The sequence below is a fragment of the Gymnogyps californianus genome, chromosome 2 (genome assembly GCF_018139145.2).
Source record: "Gymnogyps californianus isolate 813 chromosome 2, ASM1813914v2, whole genome shotgun sequence".
In the NCBI taxonomy this organism is placed as follows: Eukaryota; Metazoa; Chordata; class Aves; order Accipitriformes; family Cathartidae; genus Gymnogyps; species Gymnogyps californianus.
The window spans coordinates 98,741,767-98,759,668 of record NC_059472.1 but is presented as its reverse complement, the minus strand read 5'-3'; positions in this window follow the sequence as shown (position 1 = coordinate 98,759,668).

Sequence of the window (17,902 nt, the reverse complement as noted above, 5' to 3'; positions counted from 1 at the left end):
CCTTCAGTGATAAAGCTAAAAAACCCCACCCTTGCTCGTTATCCTGACAATATTTAATTCTGACAGCGCATTCAGTATACTTCATGAAATATGCAACCCTGTGACTAATGAGGTATTTGCACGTAAGGGCCATATACAGTAAATTGCAGGGCAATAAAAGTAAAGGAAACCCATGAACTGATCAGCCAGCTGTTAAAATGATGCAAAGTGCGTCTTATTAAATGTGTTGTGTTATATCCAGATGCCGACTAGAGCTCAGCCCTGGCTCCCTCAGTAAAGCTTCACCTTAAAAAAACTACAGGTCTCCCTTTCTGTTATTACATATTAGCTCCCTACTTTTCAAATACTGATGAAAAGTTCACCTCTCTACTGCCTCCCCGCTTTCCACTCATCATGTAAGGGGAGTACTATTTTGATTTTATGTGTGTGATTGCATCCGCTCCAGTGTTAAGCATCCTATCAGCATATGACCAAATAGCAAAGCTGACATTTTTGCCATGATTATCCACAAAATGTGTTTCCTACCTCTGATTTACAAGAGCCCTATTCATGAGAAATGATTAATAGCTCACTAGCACTGCCAAAAAGCACATAAATCTAGACATGCTCTATACTCCTGACATGCTGCTCATCTCGTAGATATGTTCAGATCTCTCCCCCTCTCTCCTGCTTATCTATGTCTGATCCCCAATGGGCACACGCTTGTGCTGATTAGGCAATACAGTTGCTGACTGGGACAATCTTAGGCTTATATTACTGATGGCACCCAATTAGAGGTTGCAGAAAGCAGTGTCCTTCCTGGCTTGTACTAGACAAGCATGATTAAGTGTTAAATGCCTTCTAAATTAACAGGCAGCAGCATCCATGTGTCTGTTACAACTTATCAGGGTAAGAAACCAGCTCCATTGCCAAGTTTTCTCTGTTTGCAGTTAGTCTCCCAGGCTGTAGACTAATAGAGCCGAGAAGAGGGTAAGCTGCATACAAGCATACCCCTGACTCAGCTGATACTTAACTTATTCAACAAGGTTTCATACACTTGGCATTAAACATGCCTTTAAGTGCCCCACTCAGATGTGATAGATTTAAACAAGCACCGTATGAACCGAGGGCCATGATATCATTCTCCATCCCTTCCCCACCTCCCCATCCTGGTCTAATAAAAGCTATTTCACAGTTCTTGAGCATCCCTCTTCTGAAGATCCTAGAGTGTTTTGCAATTATTAAAGAACAGATCATACCATGCCTACCCATTTTATTCCATAATTTCAATGGGGCTGCTAGCACAGCAAGACACACAAAAAAAAAGTCGCTCATTGTGCCTAGTACGTGAAGAGAATATCAAGGTTGCAGTGCTTTCCCTACGTGTTATCCACTATGACACAAGCCTTTAATTGTACGATCATGTTCTGCTTTACAAATAATACAGGGTACAACATGCCTTTTCCTTGCTGACTTTGATGCAGACGGGTTATAGCTTGCAACCGTTTTTCACTCCTGTATTCACGATGTTCACTGTTGTTACAATATGGTGCATTTTTCATTTAAGATACTACCGTCAGACCTCAGAATCATGCACAGCTCCCACTGACTTCTCTGGAAACCCCAGCTATTACCCCAGCTGTAATAAAAAAATCAATATTATTATTAATAAAATAATTACAAAAGAGCACTGTTTCCTCTACGTGTGTTTTGATCATATTCTTGGCACTCATATTCTGCTCAGTTTTTTTCCTTCTTAACTTCCTCATGATTAATTACTGGTCCAAGCTTACAAGCAGCTATCAGCTTTTGAGTGCACACACCCAGAATTTTGCCGGATCACGCATTTTCAACAGATCCTGTTTGCAGCTGAGTTATTGGGCTTTATTACTGCACAAACTACTTCTCAGGTAAATACCTGGAAAGAATTGCACCAATCTGAAGGGATATCTTGCCTAGTTGGACAGTCTTTAGAAGTGTAAATGCTGCTCCATTCTCCACATACCTTATCTTCAAGCTGTCTGGTACTTTTGCTAAGTAACAGATATGCTTTCTTTAAAGCAGTGCTCAACTGTTTCTTTAACAAGTGAAGAGTGGCTTATATAATTTTCATTTCTGTGCCAAGGATAAGAAAGTTATTAGTGTTGCTTCTCTGGCCGTTGTATCACAAATTCTTTCAGAAGCAGAATATTTCATTACTGTTTCTTGTCATGACCTGATGTCCAGATATGTATCCCGCACAGCTGTATGTGCAGCACTAGCCATAGGCTACATCCCCGAGAAAGAAGAAGCTGATGATACGAACAGGTGTTCATTGTGGTTGTATTTGTGCAATGCTGTTTGCAAAGTATATAATCACACAAAGTAAAAAATCAAAAAACAACAGCCACTTTCATTGCTTAGCATGCCCAAGCCTCCCTGGCCGGTGAATCACAAGCCCCAAAGGGCCTTGACTCTCCACTTACTCCTAAGCCATGCTTGCAGCTTCTTACCTGACTTATTTCTTCTGGAAACCATTTGGAACCGGTCTCTCAGACTGCGTGGTCTAATTCTGCTCAGCCTTTGCTTTGCTTGATTACTGCCTTCCTACAAGCAGCTAAAAACATATTTAAATATTCTTATCATTTAGCCCAAAGGAAAGCTGTTTAGCACACTTAACATCTTTACCCAGATCCAAGGCTTTCTACAGATGTAAGAACTATCTGATGGCAGCCACTAACTCCTTCCTGTATAAAAAATATATTTCTAAAAGCTACATGCAAAGTAAATAGAGAATTCTTCCATAAAACAACACAACTTGCTGCCTCAAGTGCAAAAGGAGATTTTTTAAAAACGGTAAGTTACAAATAATGAATTGTACTTTTTCACTCTCATTTCTGTGATGTGTGCAAAGCATGATGTGTTAATTTTTCCATGTTCCAAATGTCAGAGTCAAGGCAAATGGAAACTGTGATGAAACCGCTATCTACTGGGTATCTACCCACCTCTCAGCTTTCCAGATAATACAAAACCTTTGTTTTCCTTCACAACTGTGCTGAATAACCTAGAATTGGATAGATCATACGCAAAAAAGACCCACCTCAAAAAACTTTCCATGTATTTTTTACCAGTCCGTATCTTTTCTTGGCTATTTCACTGGGAGCACAACACACCAACTTCCCTGACGTAACATCCCTTAGTGGCACACGTAGGAAACATCATCTATCGGGGTTGGCTGCACTATCTAATTAGAGATCTCCCAACAGCTCATCTTCACGAAGTTTCATAATTACGCAACTCTGAGCATCAGTGATCCTCACTCAGCAGTTTCATGGGAGCTTTCTTGTTAGACACTGTTTATCGTATTTCTTTTACTTTCATTCTTATTTCACCATTTGCAGTACTCAGAACAGTTTTCAGATATCCTTTTTTCCACAAGAGATGTTGCTTGTTGCTTTGGAGACTCATATTGAAAGAAGCGCAGAGAGGAATAAATGACATTTGGGGTATTTCATTACAGCTATAACCTCAAAGGTAGGAGGAAAAGAGAGAGAAGTTTAAAACAACTTTCATTCCTCTTGTCCACAAAAACGTACTGTCAAATTACATATTTGTGTTCTGGCAGTAGATGATATACTTACAAGGGCTCTTCTGCCTGTCTCCTTTTGAATAACAAAATGCTCTTACTCAAGGTTTGGGCTATTTCAAGGATTGTTCAATGCTGGCTTATTCTATGGCTAACAAATGCATGATTTAACCAAGGAATGCCCAGAAGAAGTAAGTGTAGGAATCAACACTCAACTTGACCTTATCCTCCTTTGGCAGGTGCTGTACTTTCACAGACATGAATATGGCTAGAACAACCCTCAGGGAAAGAAAAAAAAAAAAAGGAAATTATTTTCATGGATCATTTGCCCTAACTTTCCAAACTTGGTTCCTATTTATTTATAAAAATAAGTACAAAGGAGCATTTGAATTCAAATCAGTGACATAAAGAATCATGATACACTGAAGTTTCAGATGGTACTGTGCATGTTCCAGGTGCTGTTTTGGTCATTCTTACATCAAAAGAGCAATCTGTCTACCTGAAGTTCATGATGGCGTTTTGTCAGTAAAGAAATTAATGGATACCAGTACCCAGTAAGACTTGAAATGTAGGAAACAACTTTCTCTACCACTGCTCATTTTTCTAGAACATGTGTTTAAACCTCAAACACTTAATGGGAGCAGTGTATACTCCCATCTGCTTGGCATATCTAAATGACACCAAATAAATCGTGACATGCTTTGGGAGAATTTTATCATCAAATATTTTGCACACATCATCTTGACACTTACACAGCTTGATGGAAAAAAACCACCTGAGTAACATAGAAGTTTTTTCCTAAGCTAAGAGAGCCTTACATGACCTAAGCTCTATTTTCTCTACTTAAACAAACCAAACCAACCAACCAAACAAACAAACTGAAAACCGAAACCTTGAGCTTTCTGAATAAATTAATCCTAATTAAGTAAGGAAAGTAAAAGTTGGGTGGTTCTGGCATCAGCAGAATCAAAGCACGTTCCATTATTTAGCTAATACGAGCAATTTTGTTAAACAAACTATACCTTTGTTCTGTAAATTTTGGAAGTTAGGCTTTGGACAGATGTTCCCTGCTGGATGCAGACATGCCAGGGGAAGGTTATAGCCCCAGCTGTTGATCATCACTTCTTTGCAGAGGTTACTGCTCCCTCACATTTGTTGGCAGAGCTTGCTTACAGAAACACCCGCGAAGCCACGTGAAGTTAAAGTGAGTGGCGTTACTATTTAGACAGTTTAAGCTAACTAGTGCAGCTGCTGAAAGAGTTCATGCCTTGAGTACCTTTAAACTTCCACTGTTCACAAGACTGCAAGTTTTCACAACTTCTTGTCAGGGCAGAAGCTTTTTGTGTAGCACAAGAGATCAAATCCCAAATGCCACACTTGAATATTTAGCCTTAAATGCCTCCTAATTAAACACTGAGAATTGTGTTAAATGTGCTAGCGAACTACAGTCCTGTTTCAACTGTAACTTTCTGCTTTGATTAGCTTTCAAATCACTTTTCCACCAAGCTCGTGGTCTTAGAAACAACAATCAAAATCCGTGCTATTTCACTGTGCAAGGCAACATGCACAAAATGCAGTTCTGATGCAGTGATGTTGGGAGGCACCAGGCTATGGGCAGAGTACAGTACTTTAGACATGCTGTGATGCTCTAGACAAGCTCCTCACCTTTCTCTGCTATTTTCCCACCTACAAAATAGTGAAACTTCTGCAGAGTTCTTTGAAATCTGAGTGAAAAGTGCTATGTGTTTGTGTATGATAATTGTTATTAAGAATATAGATCCACTATTTCTTGGCAAGTTAAAAAAAAAAAAGAAAATTAATCATACAAATATTTCATCAACAGATAATTAGTGTTGGTATATGAATGGTTATGACTTTAGAATAATGCAAGGTTTATTTTCTCACTCTTTTATAAGTAATATGTATCTATGAGTAAATTCCAATATATCTCCAATTAAGGGATGTATTGAATTTACAACTGTTTTTTGAGGGATTTTTTCTGTTTTTTCTCCTGGCAGGATATTGATTGAGTTGCCTAAAATGTCATTCACAGCAGGCTATTTATGTGATGACGTTTCTATCCAAGTGAAATTGCTATGTCTAACACCTTTTTCCTCTCCAAGGAAAAATATTATTTTGCAGACAAAACAGGAAGTTATCCAAGGGCTTAAGAAAATAATTTGCTGTTTCTTTCCTTCAGTGTAGAATTACTTTATTTTCATACATTTGTCTACCTCCTCTACTGCTTGAGCTACAGATAATACCAAGTAGCGAATTATATGCCAAAAATCATATTAAAAGAACATTACAGATACAAAATCAATCACTCAAAACTTACAACCTTCCAAGATTTCCCAGACAATTGCATTTCAGGTCCCTTGGTGTACACATTGCATGCAGGACTATGGAGGACATGACTATTTTTTCCTAAAGCCATTTCCTCATTCAGTGGGCAGACTAGATGCTAATTATTACACACATGAATGTTCAACATTTTTTTAAAATTCTTACTGCTCTCCATGAGGCACCAGATCTTATTTACTGACCTGTACTCAGGACTTGCTACAAAGACAGGATTATGAATATCTGTTGACTTTTCTGTCATGCCATCCTTGTACTACTCAAGTGCTTTGCAAGCAAAAAATCCTCCGTGTGATTTTGTGAATGGGATGAGCTTCCCCTCATTTCCACACCTGAAAAGATCATATAATGATAACCTGGAAAATAGTAGTTGTTAAGTAGCTTCACTTAAATCTCCACAATTAATTTACTTTCCACCACATCCCCTCTATGTTTTAACAGTTCTTGAGTTCTTGCATGTACGCTAGGACATTTGTAAAGCCTGGACTCCGGCAACATTGGGACACATTGCTTCTACCTCCCAATTATTGAATTCTTTCTCCAAATCGTTGGAGCTTCTCAACAAAATGGATAGACACATTTATTTTTAAGACAAGCAAAAAAGCAACACATTTTTCTTAAACTTGTTCTCAGGAAAAAAAAAAAAAAACAAACAGCCATTTTTTCTGAAGCTTTAGATATTCAGCCAGATGCAGTCTCCAGGTCTGTACATTTTCAGTCCAAATAATATACATTTGACAAATTTATAAGCAACTGAAAACAGGGTCTTGTGATGAAAAGTGTAAAGCAAGCTTAACTATAGGTGGCATTCACAGCTTCACCTATAATTAATAACTCCTATGAGGAGTCTGTCGGTAATCCAGATGAGGCAGGCAGCGCAAAGACTCTCTGCATACCTACACAAAAGAGTGAGGGTGCGTTAAGAGGTCTCATTCATTCCTCTGATGATCTGAAACAAACAGGCATCAAATGATTTATACCACGTAATCAGTGTTCACAACCTCAGCAGAGTACCTGAATACAGCACAGAAGCAAAAATAAGCATCTAAATCCCCTTCTCGACATTCCTACATATGAACTAGTAAGTTGGTGAATTATTACCGCATAAGGAAGCCAGAAAGGAAAACCTCACTTGCAAACAAACCACTTCTAGCTAGCTCGGAAGAAATACATGACTTTGACCCAGCCAGTTTTTACTCTCGTGAGTCACAGCTAGATCTGTCCTGATATGGCCAACAGTAATTACCAGACACGTCTTCTCATGGTTGACACTATTTCATAAAGGAAAAGACAAGAAAGGAAAAGGCCTGGTCCCTAATAAACTTGGCTCTGTGTCATTGTAAAGAGCACCTTAAAATGTGACTGACATCGGCATTCCCCTTTGTCTTACTCTGCTAATGTTTCTAAAGCCAGCTTTTCTCCAGCTTGGTTCTTATGTGTGTCTATGGACTACATGAGTAAATCATTGCTCCACCACAGCTCATTTACTCAACATACAACGTATTGTAGTCCCATAAAGGGCTAAGAAATCCTTGATGATTTGAAACTCCATAGTATACTACTGCACTTAGCAGAATCACTAAATAATAGTAAAACAAAATCTGTCGTTAACTGAATAATTGTTTTATTTCCCTCCATGGAAGTGGAAGAAAGCATATAAACAGTTCATGTCTTTTTATGGAAATGAAGACCAACACATTCAACTAGCTAGAGGGTGGTTTCCCCCTTTTCTAAATCAGAAAAATATTTTTTAGCACTTATTTATGTTTTCAAGATTGTCTTGACATCTGTTCTTAAAAAGCACAATGAAAGGCATACTTTTAACTACAAACACTGATAAAATACAGTAACGCTCTGTTTTTCCCTGCTGCAGAACTGCCAAGTAATAAGGATTTGCATGACTAAGCTTCTATTACACTGACATATGCAAAACTGAGGAACAATCATTCTTTCTCGTTTGACAACACTTAGAAGGGAAACACTCCTTTTACTCTCCTCTAGGACATGTTGGGCCTCAGACAAGATGAACAGTATCATTCAACCAAATAAATTTTTAAATGGATGTTTAAATGCTGAGTTCTCTTAAGCAGAGACACTTGGATAGCGACCTTATAATGTGAGCTAAAGGTCACTAGGGATTTGACTAACACTTGCAAACATACAGTATTTCATTTGACATGTCTCTACACAGAAACCACCACACCATTTGGAATCCACTTCTTTGAACCTAAATAGATGTTTAAATAAGCTTCTTGAAGCACCTTTGCAAAACTCCCGAATCTGTGATCAATATATTGGATTAAAACAATATCCAGCTAAAGGATAAAAATGTTAATAAACATTTTCAAACTTGGGTGCTTAAGGTTATTTTCACACCAGTAACTACCATTGGTCAACTTTCTTCTGGGAGCAGCATCTGGGGGTCCAATTAACTTGAAGTGACTGGCAGGTGCTCAGCGGCCCAGAAGAGTATGATTTATCGGCCTAATTTTAGGCACAGATTTTAAAATGTTGCCCTCTTTCAGAATGAAATTTCTCCCAGTATCTTCCATTGTACTGCACAGTATATCACAACTTACATTTCAACATAGATCACAGCAAAATGTAAATAAAATGTAATTCTGGGCTAAGGTCCTCAGGAGTAATGAGGCACCGTTTCCTTTCTAGACACCTAATCCATACCACAACTTACAGCATACATCTACTTGAATGGCCATAAACTCAGATATGTGTATCTCCGACCTATCTAGAGCATCTAGATACCACATATATAAAATAAGACATATCCTTATCATGTCTAATAAAAAAAGACAGTATATTTTTAAAGATAAAACTGTCAGTTGCAAAATGTTCAGAAACTGGCTAACAAAGTACAACTATTATGTCATCTCTCATTATAACCTCGTGTAATCTCCCAGATAGGGTGAATAGCCTGTGGAAGTCTGTATGAAAGAAGCATTTCCAGGGAAAGCACATGATGCCCACATTTGTAAAGATGCAGAAAGAGAGCTGGTATTCAACACACATCAATCTCAACCTCTTGCAAAGAATTAAATGGACTTTGGATGGTGAGCCCAGCTTGGCCGGTGATTACAATTGTTGACAAAAAGATCCTGAAAGTTACTGGAATTGTAATTAAAGCATCACTGGTGCTGTTGCACCTTTGACATCTCACTGCTGCATTCTGGATGAACTTTCATTAATGGTAATCACCGGCAGCCTTTTTCAGCTTAGTTTTGTATGTAATGAGGCTTAAATGATTGTGCTATCTGCCTCTTTCCATCTGTTTACCTCTTCCCACTCCCTCTCCCCCAACCTCCCTCTCAGAAAACTTTCTGAGCTGTTGGCCAACCCAAATTAGTGGTTGCTCTGAGGGAAAAGCAGGCAGAGCTCAGCTGCTACAGTTGGCAGCAACCAATTGCCCAGCTAGTACTGAGCATGCACAGCGCTGAGCTAGACAACGTGCATGCTGCTTTTTACAGAACAGCGTGCCATAAAAGAAATGGAAAAAGGTCAACATAGTACACCGTGAAGGGGAAGGGACAAAGGACACCAAGCCAACGGAAACCATGTTTTATTAGTCCCACTGCTCACAGACTGACTTCTTTCCGTTGTGATTCTCCCCTATGTGGTCTGTTTGCATTTGGTATGTACCCATTGATAGCACTGGTACTGTCAGAGCAGCACAGGGGAAAAAGCACTGATGAAAAGACAGACTGGCTTTTCTAGTGACCTGTCAGTGGTCACCGGGAACAACCGAAAGACGGAGATGACATGAGAAACAGAAAACAAATTTAATAATTCCAGAATAAGGAAGCAAGCCTCAGTGCAAATCTTTCCTAAGTAACTATGCATGTACATACAAAACTAGGATAGTTTTCTGCTTACTGCTTTTTCAGCTTTTCAGCAACTCACCAAGTACTATCTTAATGCCGAGAATAATAATTTCCTTTAAAACTTATCAGTATCTAGCAAGTGTCCTGAAGAAGACACACATTTCCTTCCTCTCCCTTTCTTCCCCTCCAAGACCACTCTCCTCAAGCAGGGAGTCCTTTGTACTAGGATTTAGGCTGAGAAACCCACACTCACAATCATAAGAAAATCAGATAAATAAGGATGGAATTAACCCATGAATTAATTATTTGGTAATACTGTCTTCCAGATTAATGTCTCCTTTGGATTATCTGATGAATGCTGCAGTTAACTAACTTTCTTTTGATCCTCCTACTGTGAAATACAGAAAGGATGAGATGGCGGGGGTGGAAAGATAATTATGCTCAAGAAGATGACAGTATCTTATCCATACTAGGAAGGTTAAACTCAAGTAGTTCCTTCTCAAGACTCCTACTACCAAGTAGAGATGCCAGTGTGAAGCTGTTTAGCCAGTTTCAAATTGGTACATGTTCTCATGCTCTTGCAACACCTGGCATATAGTGAATGCATTGAGACTTGTAAAAAAACAGTGATTCATTGTTAATCGTTCAGAAAAGAGCCAGAGATTCATGGTAACCCTGTATTTCTGGAAAAGTACATCTATACCCCAATTTTTATCTGTTTTATGAGACAGAAACTGCAGGTGAGGTTGAGAACAGAATCTGGATCCTGATCTGTTCTACAAAATTTTGGGGAGTGTTACTTAAATCCACAGTTAATCTGTGCAGTATTATGTATGGCGAGCTGTGGAGATTCAAGAAGTGACCCCACAGTCAGGAAGATCTTCTGGCATGAACTGCACTTTTCAGTGGTGAGCTCAGACTTACACAAGTAGCTTCATCCATGGGCTGAATTGGATCTCTTCTCTTTTGCATTGTAACAACGGCTGAATTCTGATCTCCTGGTTTGGCACAATTACTTTTCACAAAACAATCATATTTCATGCGCGCCTATTCCACACTTTGATATCTCCGACAGGCCATTTTACCATTAAAAAAAGGCAGGTTAATTACTTCTCGTTTAAAATAACTTCAGTGCTGCTCCAAGCTTAGCAGGAGAAATGTTCAGGTTTAGCAGTCCCTGACACTTTCTTTCTTCCTGTCTCATCAACCCTGCTTAGCACCAGGAGCGAGGAAACCAAGAAGACAAGCCAGCCAAAGTGAGGTTGACGCTGTGGAAGAAGTGGAGCTCATAAGAGACACAGAAGGGGCAGACACAGCATGAAGAGGGCAGGTGGACTGAGGAGGGGGTTGAGCAGGTCTTTGATGAGTTGGGGGACAGTTGCAAGGAAGCATGTAGTGGGCAGTATGGGGAGAAGACCTAGGCAGTGAAAGCATGCATAGCTGTGTAATGGGAGGCTAAAGTGAAAGGATGAGCCAAAATGTCAATTCTTGGAGCACTGAAGTGGAGAACGTGCCCTATGCTAGACTTTGAGTGACACAGACTGGTCCTCCATGCTCAGGGCTATTCCCTCTGTCCTGCAAGAGTATAGCATTTCTGCGCCAAGTTATCAGTGCATCAAAGGCTTGCAACAGAGCAGCTGCTGCACTGCTCTCGGAGGGAATGCAATAGCACCAGGGACTCTCTTCATAAGGTACTAGCCCTGCGCTGGGAAAAAAATTAACTCCTAAGAGACTGCCTGTCCACAAACAGCAGGTACAAAATGCAGAGCTAAGCATTATAAAGTCTTGGATCAAGCTGGGTAAGCCCTCATGAATTCTGGGCAAGCTGTGGATTTGAAGCCGTACTTCATGGGGCCCAGGCTCAGTTCTGCTGTAAATCAGAACTGAGGAAACATCACCAACAGATAAACAACATTGTAAATCCTGTTGCTTGGCTCCTCTTCCCATTGCAGCACATTGCATGTGGCACCAAAGACACTGAATAAAAATGCACCAAAAAAAATTTAATAATCTTTATAATTGTACTCCTCCTCCCAGTTCATCAATTACATTAATAACACCATCAATATGACAGACCTTTCTCTAAGTAAATGAGATCTAAGCTTGTTTTCAACAAATTAAAACATGCCAATAAATCAAGGTATCATATATGGGCCAGGTATGAACTTCATCCAGGCCAGCAAAAGTGCTAGTAACCATGACTAAATTCAGACTCTGCGTGCAGAGCATTGCCTGTATTTTTCTGTATTTTGTTAACAATGCAAAATATTGAGGTTATTGTTTAAACATATCTTCCAAAGAATACAGGAACAGTTGGAAAATCAAGAGATAGATGATGTGATAGGGAAGAAGTTTACATTTAGATCAGTTAGTCACACTGCACCTCCTGGTTCTCTGGAAAATGTAAAAAGCAGGCAAGAGAGTTATACGGGGCAAGACAGCAAGGAGCACATAAGGCTGGGTTTGTTCAAAAGTGCTTCCACAAAAGAAACAGCCGTAGAGCTATCCAATCCAACCTCACATCTGCTTCCAATTTTATAGTCTTCTGTGTCTTTGATGAAAATCCAATTTTTCCCAAAAGGAATTGCAGCACAGTTGAGTAAAGAAAGGTCTATTGATAAATATGATGCATCTTTTACAGAGTGTGATGCTTCAGGGGTTTGGTGGTGGGGGCAGAAAGGGTTTGTCTCATAATGTTGTGCTGCATCTCTAAAGCTCCCTTTACATGTCACCACTTTCTAACCTAAGAGGCGGTCTATTTAGAGCAAGACTGAACTAGAGGCTCCAAGCTAGCTCCTTTTTTTTGTCAGAGTCCCTAGGCATCTTAGACACTCGCCTCCATCTAACCAGACACAGTCTGAGATTTTTTTTAGCACATGTTTTTAAGCAGTGTGAGGTAGCACATGTCCAAATCCACTTGACACCAGCGTGTCCTTTTGACATCCTCTCCAAAGAGAGCAGCAAACAAAGAATAACACTTCAACAATAGACAGTGCTTATTTTATTATGTTTCTTTCATAGACGCCCAAGAAAATTCCTTATCTTACAATGAGCACTGCTCTGATAGTTCTTATGGTAATGCTAGCCCTACCTATGGGCTAGTTCTTATTCCAGCTACTTATATTAAACTCTTGGCCCTTTCAAAGTTAACAGAAATCAACAGGGACAAGACACACTGCTCCTGTTTCAAGGCACACAAAAACTTTGAGGTCTTGTCTGTCATCAGCCCACTATTTTCTGCTCTGCAGCCTTGTTGTCAGAAACAGTCCCCAGGCTACACAGGACACATAGCTTTTCAGGGGGACATGAAAGGTACTATAAATTGCCATCCAACACAATTGAGCCAGAAACCTGACTGGTGTAAGGATGCAAAATTCCACGGAAGTCAGGGGGCCTGTGCTCATTAATGTCAAGGCTTCATTTCACCCATTAAAAAGTGAACTGTCAGCTAAGCTACGCTCTGTGAACTCTTGTGGGATTTCCTGCCTTCTTAAGTTACGCATTTCCAGTTTACCTATGAGCCCAGTCTAAATGTATGAATTTAAAATAAAATGCATTTCTAGAGACACAGGATAGACTGTCTAAATTACACGCTGCTTCCACTGTCAAAAAAACCAGAAATATAATGTTTTTAGTGTAAAAGCACACCTATCCTCCTAACCAACCTGGGTGGAGGAAAGGCAGATTACTCTTTGACGAGACAGGAAGGTCAGGTCAACTATAGGACAAAGGCCTTAGTGCTGATCTTGCCTTTTTTGCAATGTAAATCTACAGGGATTGTACAAGTTAACCTGCTGCTTAAGAGGGACAAAAAAAATACCCAAACAGCCCAATAACTTTTTCCTTTTCTGCAGCCAAGACAAAGCCATGAGCGATGTGATACTAGTGCTAATTTACTTAACATAATTTCTTATTTGAGCACCTGTCTGGAGTTCTGTGGAAGCACTGGGACTGGATAATCTGCTGAATGATCTTTAATCAGACAGTAATATTAGGTGCTAATAGCTCTGATAAAGGGGCTCTTTAACCCAACTGTTAACACAAAGGCGTGCCTGCCACAACGACTATTTCAACAATGCATTTGCCAGTCATATTAATTAAAACTAATTCCTTGCAGGCCACAGAAAGCACAGAGCAAACCCACACGGAAAATGTCTAGGTTCTACCATGACAAATCACATTAAAGAAAAAAAAAATTAAAATTATCCTAAGGCAATGAAATTTGTCTCAGAAAATATACTCTCTTGGAAATTCTCAAACTGTAAATTCACAGCAAAGCTAAAAAGGCCTTTAATAGAGTCTTCTGAATGTGTAACTATATATCTGTGGCTCTGTCCTGTGACTTCATACTAGTCATTAAAAGCTTCTAATAAGTCAAAAACAAAGCACTGAGCCTTGCTAAAGGTCCTGAGGTGACAGTTATTTACATGTCATTTAGATGACTGTCCAAGACTAGAGTGGTTTAAGTGAAGCAGCACAGTTAAGTCTCCTAGTTAGGTCAGCAGGATTTTGTATTTTTCTCTTTCTGTCTCTAGAGAGTTTAAATAAATTTTATATATACATTTATCAGGCTATAAAGGGGTAAATTCTTAACCCCCTGCATACAGATTTCAGGCATAAAACTTATAACAAGTTCAGCTGGGAAGTTTTAGTTAAGATCATATTCACAAATGATGGCTTATTCTTTAGAATAAGATTTTCAGAAAAGTGTTTAGCCCTCCAAAGGTCCTAACATACTAAAAGGAATACAGGAAAAAGACACAATTTAAGCACTTCAGTACTCAAATGAATCCTCAAGGATATTTTGGTTAAGAGGTAAAATGCACTCAGGTTAACTCCCCACTTCATTTCCTTCTGGAGTCTGTGAATGGAGAGACAATCAGCTAGCAAAATGTGAAGTTATTAACAATGTGAATGTAGGCCCCAAAGCCGTGCTCAGATGTGATAGCACAGACCCTTCTGCCAAGACCTCTAAGAGCCAGAACCTGTGAGGATAGAAGTGTGTTATGAAAAAGCATACTCCAGAAATCTGTGCAATGCTCAAACACTCTTCTGGTAAAATGGGAGCAGTGGACATATGCTTCAAAGATTGGTATGTTCAAGTTTTCTTGCCAGAAGGTCAGTGCCAGTTATGTATATCTATCTCCAAGGTAAAGAAGATTAAAAGCCACCTGGATATAGTCCTGGGCAACCTGCTCTAGGTGACTATCAGAGATCACTTCCAACCTCAATCTTCCAACCCTGAGAAGAAAAAAGAAGAAAACAAAAATCTACAAGGTGATAGTCCAACTATTAACACCTACTCACCTACCTCACTGGGAAGTTAAGACAGGAAATAAGCGTCTAACTTGGGTGGAAGATGATGCAGCAATGTTTCTGGAGCTCCATTCACTTTCACCAAGTTAAACTTGACTCCAAGTAGTTAGTTAGGAATGTGAGAAATCTTTCCTTTACAGGATTTTTGCAAACCTTTAGCATTACCTTAATGCAGTTTTGTTAAGTGAATTATTTATTAACTTGATACTCTCATTGATCAGCATAGGGAACTCCCACCAAAGCAGTCAATTGGACTTCTGAGTGCAAATCAATAGCAAGCATTTAAAGGGATATTCTTCCTTTGATGCACATGGGAAACTCCCATTAAACAATAATGGGAAGTATACAAGGAATTATCTTGCTAAAAATAAAGACAACTTTTTACTACACCTGTTTTGGTGTTGGGTTTGGGTTTTGTTTTTAACCTGATTTACATTATGCATTACTGAAAGTTAGCCTGAACTCTGGTTAAGCTTTCTCAGAGGATATAATCTGTTCTCTGACTGGCATTACCAAGTTCTTCGCCATACAGGCTTCTACAGTTTCTTTGAAAATGCATTTATTCCGGAAGCCCTACTCACTTCATAAAACAGAGTAACTGTTATAGGACTTAAATATAATCTTTATTCTCAAATAAAGCATCTGTACAGGACACTGTTTTGTAAAGTAGTTTGTCCTGTAATAGCTACGTCAGTTAGTTTCCCCATTTAGGTATGTCCTCAGCTTAGCTGGGCAGAATTTTAAACTCTATTAGCAGAAAGCCAGGCTTTATTGTTTTATTAAGGTTTAAAAGCCAATCACTTCCTGGTTCTTAGTAAATTTACAGCCCAACATTCAACAGACTGTAAATTGCTCTATAGAATTATGTTAGCCAGTCCCTGGATTGAGCTATTTTATTGTTTAGGAGGCAAATTCATTTCATCCTGGAGCTGATTTTTTTACCAAGGAAAATGCATTGAAGCCACTGGCACTGAGAATTAACAGAATCTTTGTATTTGTCAATAAGGTCGTGGAAGTGTTGATGCCTTCTGGAAGTAAACTTCTGTTAGAAATGCTGTTGTCATTCATTAAAAAGAAATAGTATCTTAGAAACTTAAAAAGCATCCCAATTTTCCAGAGTACTTTCATTCAAAAGTAGTCAAATCACCTTGCACTTTTTCTTGATACCAACACAATGCTGGTAAATCATGACTATAATTGTGTGACCACAAACAATTATCTATCATTAATTTGGACAGAAACATTTCAAATAGCAAAGAACAGACAACTGCTAGTCACTATGGCAGAAGGTCTTAGACATAGGGCATTTCATTGACAATTATTTGAACTATGGCATTTCAACTGGTGGCCATTTTCTTTGTCACTTTATCCTCGGGCTTGATCAACATTCCAGATCCTGCCTGCATTCTGTATGGAGCCCAGCAACAGCTAGATCGAAGACATTAAATGAAAATCAGCTTAATTTAATGTGACAAGAGTGGCTTTGTGCTTAGGCTTTGCATCCAGTCATTTTTTTACTCCCTGTGTATAAAACTTTCTCTTTTAGAACAAGAATCTCTTCTTGTCTGCATATCTCTCTAGTATCTCCTCATTTTCCAAAATGGTTATTGCATGTAGTGCCATCCTCACATAGGCATTGACATCACCAAATCTGATCACAGATGAACTTTTTCCAGAAATATATATCCGTTCCACTACCCTCATCAAAAAACGGGTGCAACGTTGTCCAGGCCAATGAAGATGCAGGCATAAAAAAAAGAACTTGGCTTAAGAGAGTATTCGCATACTCTTGGGATCACCAACGAACTATCCCTCGCTTTAGACTGCCACAACCCACAACCCCATTTTTCCTTCGTCTGTGGCACAGAATAGTCTGCTGTCTAAGACCATCTGGAGAATTCTATTGAACTTTGGCTACTGAAGGAACTTAGTCATGCCCTAACCTTCCTTGTTGCTTTCCTGCAGCACATTACGCTTATGCTATGTACTATTGATCCTAAGCTTTCTAAAGGGTTCTCAAAAATGTCTTTTGCCCACTATAGAGGTAGTCTCACAGGACAGATTTTCTCTGTACCCTTCTGGAATAAACAGCATATTTATGGCTAACAACAGCTTGCAGAACGTAAACTGAAAGACTTTGACTCTTTTCAATCTCACCTATCTCTGTCAGTATAAATATTTTCCAGGGATATCAGCCACATCTCTTTGTTTTAATGGCATGTTTCAACATTGTGGTGGAGATGGAAGAACTCCTCTTTGGCAACTGGAAGTTACTTTGTTTAGAAAGAACCATATTTGCTTTTGTATTACAAAGAAAAGCCAGTGTTTCATGCCAGTGAGTCCTCATTTTAACCTAATGGATGTTCTCTTTCAGGTTTTATTGACCTGTTAGAAATTTCTAGATGCATTGACAGTAAAGAAGGCAGAGATCATGATGTGGGAAGATGGGACCACACTGGAGAACTCCTGTAGTCAGTTTGCACTGGGTAGCAAAAAGGTCTGCTAACACCGCTCAGCAAAAAGGTGATGCTTTGTAACATAAGACTCTGCACCTTTCCCTGAACTACGACTTTCAGATTACAAACATAAGAAGCTATTAAGGAAAAAAAAGCTTCTTTGTAAGTCTGATCAAAAGTGATGGGAATTTCTCTTACTAATTTCTAACATTCTCTATATGCTTGTGCATACTGTAATATGGAACTACACCCCAGAAATTGATTAGAAGTGGAGAAAAAGGTATACATCTTTTCAGAAACAGGTATATCCATGAAAAGAAGGAGAAGGAAAGTCTTCTGGAATATACTTGGACGTTATTTTATTTATTTTAAAAAAATACTTTGGTTAG